We start from the raw sequence: 7,076 nt of genomic DNA on the forward strand, positions 1-7,076 counted from the left end.
AGTCAATGTTTTGTTGTTTATTTTTGGGAAATGTTGGTTCGAGTATGCTAGAATTGACACACATAGGAATAGGATAAGAAATCTTCAATGGTAGTTTGCCTTAGTGTCGAATACAGCTGCCTGAGAATTGTGTGTTGTTTTGTTTTCCTTGAGATAATTAATTGAATGGCTTTGCGAGTTAATGGTTAGTGCATGAAATGGGAAACCCAGTTAGTAATCAAAATCAGAATTAAACGTTAGTTTATTTCATATTTTCATATAGTTTTGGTTGATTGGTATCTAATGGATCCTACACAAGCATTGGTTCTGAAAATTGGGCTAACAGCTGGCCTAGTTATGGTGTTCAAAGCATGCAGAGTCAGTTTGTATGTTATTTGCTCTTGGGCGTCCCGTATTTGTTAAGGCCGGACTCGTTCAAGTCCAAGCCCAAGACGGAAGATATTTTAAATGGGTCTAGGTGGGGGTTAATTCGCCTTTGAATTATTTGGTCTTTAGCACAATTTTATTAGCACTAAGTAGGATTAAACTCTTATTTTCGAAATAATTAGAGTGCCCTATGAGTTGCTCCTTAATTACTGAATTCCCATAAATTAGAATCAAAGTGTGACGTGCAAAATAGAATCTAAAATGCATGGCCCTCATTTAATTAGTTCTTTCAAATTCTTAGAAATCGAGGCGTGCCATTTAATTGAACTCTCATGGCCCTCGTAAACTTGAAAGTACGTAGTTTCTTTAGGCATGCTATTTTAATAATATTACATTTCTAAATTCGGGTGCGCATTTATGTGACCCAAATTCAAATCTCAACAATGTTAGATAAAATGTGTTGAGAGCTGCGGGTGCATTTATGTGACGCGGTTCAAAACACATTTTATGTGACGTTGAGTTTTTCTTAATTAAATAAAAGCAGTTATAAAACTAAAATTTGCACATAGGTTCATAATTGTTTAAATTAGATAATTAAGCCGAATATAACAGTTGAGCGACCATGCTAGAATCACAGAACTCGGGAATTCCTAACACCTTCTCCCGGGTTAACAGAATTCCTTACCCGGATTTCTGGTTCGCGGACTGTAATACAGAGTCAACCTTTTCCTCGATTCGGGATTTAAACCGGTGACTTGGGACACCATAAATCTCCCAACTGGCGACTCTGAATCTTTAAATAAATAATCCCGTTTCGATTGTCACTTTAAGTTGGAAAAAACTCCCTTATATACTCCCTTTCGGGGGTAGGAAAAAAAGGAGGTGTGACAACTCTGGCGACTCTGCTGGGGATCGAACCCAGAATCTCTGGTTCAGGGTTCAGAATTCGAGCTTAGATAAATTGTTATATTTGGTTTTATCTGATTTTGTTACATGCCTTATGTGCTAAGTGATGCTTTTACCGCTTTGATATTAACTGAACTGTATATAAACTGTTATGAAACTCTTCTCTTCTCATCTTCGTGGATGTGCTCGCTGGTGAAGACTCCCTATTCTGTTAGTATCATACCTTGAAATAAGAAAGAGGCTCGAACAAGTTACTAAACCGGATGGCCTTTTGGTTCCCGGTACGTAGCCCCCTCCTCGGCTCGAGTTGTCCGCTCGGGTACACAGTCTAGAACATATACCCAGGTTTTGAACCTAGAATAACTCAGCCTTATGCCGGATCCCTAGTAGGAACGTTTGTTTGCATCATGTGCATTTTGACTTTGGAGACTCAATGCAGGGGTTGAGTCTGTCTAGGACAGGTGTACCCGAAATGTAAAGACCATTATGATACATTTTATTTGCTACTTATGCATTCATTTTCTTCGGATTTGCATGTTGATTGGCTTATAAGGAAAAATTAGAAGGGTTAATGAGATGGTTGAGAGGGATAATTGTCTGTTTTGAAAAACCAATGTCTCAAACATACCGAAACTCTACCAAAATTTTGAAAAAAAAAGAGAGAGAATTTTGTAGTTTTCAAAGAAAAGAAAAAAGAGGGAAAATCTTTGTGTTTTAAAAATAGTTGGTTTTATTTTGACAAATTTGCCCGAACTACGCCAGTTTGATTCCCACCGGATGTGGGATACGTAGGCAACCCCCATCGGGTCCAACTTCCTTTTTGCAAAAATAGCCCAAAAGAACAAATATTTTACTTTTGTTTGCAAATAATTAGGGTGACGCCATCCTTGTCAGAAATAGCCGAATGTCCCTAAAAGGGCACCAGAAGGTTGTTTTTGCAAGAACAGCCACCTGTGGTCATTTTTTTCAAGGTTTTCACCGGTTAGCTGACACAGCCTTAAAATCTTCGACTTTGAGGTGCTGAAAGGCCGTATTTGCAAAATTGGATTTTATTTTTAAATGAAAAAGTGTCAATTTGTTTTTGAGTCAATTGAATCGTGATTTTTGCTTAACCACCCTAATAAATGTGCAGAATGAGCACAAGTCAAAATTTGCCAATAACAGTCGTGAACAAGATCCCTTTGGAGTTGCATATGTGGTGGGATGATTTGGGTAAATCGGGACAAGACACGGTCAATTAATACTTGGGAGGCCTCACTGGGTTGTTGGAGATTAATCCTAGGGAAGACATCATAAAGGCGTTGGTTATATTTTGGGACCCGGCCCACAACGTATTTCATTTCTCAGATTTTGAACTTACCCCAACATTGGAAGAAATTGCCGGATATATTGGGAATCCCAAAGTTCCCCTGAGACACCAGTACCTAATTGCTCCAAGGGCCGTAGTCGTCCACAGGTTCTTACAATTTTTGACTAGACTTTTTGAAAATAAGCAGGGGGGTCCACAACCCAGACTTGGCAGCTGGTTTTTGTACTTTGCAGTTTATATACAACAGATATGGTCATGTAGGAGGGTTCAACAAGCCAGAAAATAAAATCTGCAGCAAAGAAACCGCCTAAAGTGGGAAGAACACAGATGTTTCGCATTTATGGTGGTCTTCTTGAGACTTTTGGTGTTTCCTAGAAAAGATGGGAATAATGACATACGAATAGCCAGAGTTGTCAGTACTTTACTTACTCAGGTCAACAACACCCTCGCACCCATGATAGTAGCTGAAATCTTCCGCGCTCTCTCAGCCTGCAAAGCTGGAGGAGACTTTTTTGAGGGGTGCAACGTGTTGTTGCAGAAGTGGATGATCGAACACTTATGCCATCGTCCTCAATATATGAGCTATGGGTCGACAGAGAAGACATGCGTAGAAGAATTTTACATAAGAGTTAACGGGATCAGCCTACCGGAGGGGGTCACAGAGTGGGAATCGCGCCTCCGTTCCATCACTGCAAACCAAATAGAGTGGATATTTGGATGGCTGTCTGTGGATGAGGTCATATACATGCCAGCCACCGGGCCTCATTTCCTCTTGATGGGACTCAAGAGCAGCCTTATGCTCCATATCGGGTTTTGAGGCAGCTGGGGAGATGTCAGATAGTTCCGAGAGATGAAGATCTTAGTGCCCAAGTAGTCGAGATCGGACCTAACGGTCAATTTCATGAAGCAGCAGTCCGCCAAATCTAGAGCGAATGTCAATACTTAACAGCCAATACCTGTGTGCGTGATCTATCCAAAGGTGAGGTTTCACCAGGGTACCTTGCTTGGTATAGGAGAGAAATTGAGTTTGGGAGGCTAGCTAAAAGACCCCATCTTCAGGAATTCGTCGAGGTATCACAGGAACAATGAGACTGGTTGGCCAAAGAAAGCGAGTATAGGGCTACCATAAGCAAATTAGAAAAACAAGTCAGGGACCTTCAATTTGAAAATAGCTTTCAAAACGTGGTGGACGAAGGAGAAAAGAAAAATCTAGCCATTGAAAATGAGGCCCTTTGAGCCCAGATTCAGAAAATGAAAATAACGACAGAAAACCCAGCCCGAAGTGCCAAAGATGAGAAACTCATAGCTAACTTGAGGCAGAAAGTGAGTGATTATAGTTTTGATTTGAACAAAGCAGAAAGTGAACTAGCCAAGGCTCGAAAACAGTTAGCTAAAAATGCAGATGAATGAGCACGCCTGGTTATGCAGTTGAAAGAAAAGTACGAGGATTAGGTCGCGGGATTAATGAAAAAGGTTATCACCACGAAAAACAAAATGATCAAATAGGCTAAAGACTTCAAAGTTGAAAGAGAGCATTGTTATACAGCATTAGCACAATTAGAAATAAATTTGCAACAACTTCAGGAGCAGAATCAAGCGGCCGAGCAAACTTTGGGGGCCAGGGCCCAGCAGATTGGGCGTTTGTTACAAGAAAAAGGCTTCTGTGAGGATATGACTCGCACTACCTTCTTCGTGGCAGTAATGACATTCGTTAAGCAGATAATGAGTGACTTGGACCGACTTCAAAGGGATCTTGCATATAGGCCTGCAGCGAGACCGAATGATGTCCCGCGGGCACTAAGAGCATTGATGTATTCATATTTTTGCATTTGAGTCTGTATTTCCTTTTTCGTTGGAGTCTGTCAGTTGTGTTGAGTCTGTATTTTCTTTCTGCTGGAGTCTGTCATTTGTTGTCAAGTCTGCATTCTCTTCTATCGGAGTATGATAGTTTATTTTCGGAGTCTGCATTTCATCTCTTCATTAGCGTCTGTTAGTTTCTCTCGGAGTCTGTTAGTGTTGAGTCTTTGTAATCAAAGCGTTTGCTTTTTATGAAATTGAAAATCCCAAAAATTGTTTTATTATTTGCTTTCACACTTATCTCCCAGAACTACACTCAGTCTGATTCATGCGAGGTCATGATACGTAGGCAATCTCCATAGGATTCGACCATAACCAAAAGAGAAAAAGGAAGAAGAAAGGAAAAAAAAGAGAGGGAAAAAAGAAGAATAAAAGAAAAAGAGAGAAAATAAGAGAAAGAAGCAGTGGCAAAACAAGAGAGAAATGAGAGGATAAAAACAAAAGAAAAGGCCAGAATGGAAAAGGGAAGGAAGAAGTTGCAAAAGGAAAAGCCGGGATGACGCAAGCAGCCGATCAAATGCATAATAGAAACGGTTAACTTCTTAGGTGCATTCATTTGTTAAAGTGCGGTTACTAACAAGGTTAATGCAAATGTGAATGTGTGGTTACTAATTTGTTAAGCCCTAACCACTAACAAGGTTGTTGTTGATGTATTGAGTCCAGACAGGTGGTTAGTTGATTGGTATTCTGGCAAATCACTCATACAACACCCGATCAAAAGGCAGGCTGAATATGGCCAACCAAGAACCAAAGATAAGTATTGTTGACCCGTCAAAAGAGGTGGAAAAACTGGATGTTAATGAAATGAAGGAGGAGATGTATAAGTTAAAGCAGCAGATGGCTGAAATGTACCAAGCCTGGGCAAAAGGGCATCCACTACCGGTTTATCCCGCCAATCCTGCTTATATCCCACCATCGGCCCAACCTCAGGAGCCTCCCACTGTGAACTCATCTCCAGCCTTTCCCCTCTACCAACAATGCTATGGCGCCACTTCCCATACTTCTCAAGCTCTACCACCCAAACAAGTCCCATGCCCTCCCCCACCAATTACACCCATTTTTGTGGCACCTCCACCTGCTACATTACACCGATCTTCCAGTGAACCTCTGTTCCAAACTCACGATAACCAGTACTATACCCCTGAACCCACCTTCAAAGTTCCAGAACCATACTCTTACACCCCTCATCTTGATCTCCCGGCAGAGACTGAGAAGCCACCCAAAAATCTCGAGCATGAAGAGATGATCAGAAAGGTCAAAAGCTTAGAACAATCGTTCAGAGATATGAGGGGGTTGGGAGGTCAAGTAAGTGTGGCCTATAAAGATTTATGTCTGTTCCCAGATGTTCAGTTACCGGTAGGGTTCAAAATGCCCAAGTTTGATCTGTACGACGGGCATGGTGACCTAGTAGCACACTTAAGAGGATTTTGTAGCAAGATGAGAGGAGAAGGTGGAAGAGATGAATTGCTGATGGCATATTTCAGCCAATGTTTGAGTGGATCGACATTAGAATGGTATACCAGACAAGATCACAGCAGGTGGTACACATGGGACGATTTGGCCCAAGACTTTGCCTGCCATTTTCAGTAAAATCTCAAAATTATCCCAGATCGTCTGTCATTAACAAAGATTGAGAAGAAGCCCGGTGAGAGTTTCAGGGAATATGGATTCCGTTGGAGAGAGCAAGCAGCGAGGGTTGACCCTCCGATGAAAGAAAGTGAGATGGTTGATTATTTCTTGCAGGCTTTGGAGCCCACTTATTTTGGTCACTTGGTGTCAGCAGTGGGCAAGTCCTTTAATGAAGTTGTAAAAATGGGAGGCATGGTTGAGGAGGGACTCAAGTACAACAAGATCATGAGTTATTCAGCAATCAAAGCAACCACCCAGGCCATTCAAAATGGTACTGGAGGTGTACTCGGGAAGAAGAAGAAAGAGGATGTTGCTACAATTGAGTCGGGAGCTTGGGTTGGATCCAGGAACCTTCCACGTTACTATAACCCGCCTCGACCCTACCACTAAACTTACCCCCACACTCCATATAGTCCACCACAACACTACTACCCACCGCCCGATCCCCATTTTTCTGTCCATCACACACAAACCTATACCCAACCTCCCGCTCATGCACAATGGCGTGAGCCGGCTCCACAAAGTTCATACTTAGCTCCACAAAATGCCCATCCACCCCTGAAAGCCTACAGAAATCCCCCTAGAACAGGTTTTCGGCCAAATCAAGCCTTTAAGAATGAGAGGTTGCAGAAACAGAAGACATTCACTCCTTTGAGAGAATCATATGCTAGCCTATTCCACAGATTGAGACAGTTAGGTATGTTGAATCCGATCGAGGCTAAACTGCCAAATCCCCCTCCTAGAAATCTTGACCGCTCGGTGAGTTGTGAGTATTGTTCAGGGACCCCGGGTCATGACACAGAGAAATGCTGGAAGTTGAAAACAGATATTCAAGAGCTCATTGATACTAATCGGATTGAGGTCCAAGCCCCGGAGGCACCCAACATCAACCAGAACCCGTTGCCGGCCCATCATGAGACTAATATGATTGAGATAGTACATAATGGAGGGGAGCCTAAAAAGCCTTCGCAAACCGTCATGATGATTCGGGCTAGTGAAGCCAAGCCGT

The sequence above is a fragment of the Nicotiana tabacum genome, chromosome 10 (genome assembly GCF_000715075.1).
Source record: "Nicotiana tabacum cultivar K326 chromosome 10, ASM71507v2, whole genome shotgun sequence".
In the NCBI taxonomy this organism is placed as follows: domain Eukaryota; kingdom Viridiplantae; phylum Streptophyta; class Magnoliopsida; order Solanales; family Solanaceae; genus Nicotiana; species Nicotiana tabacum.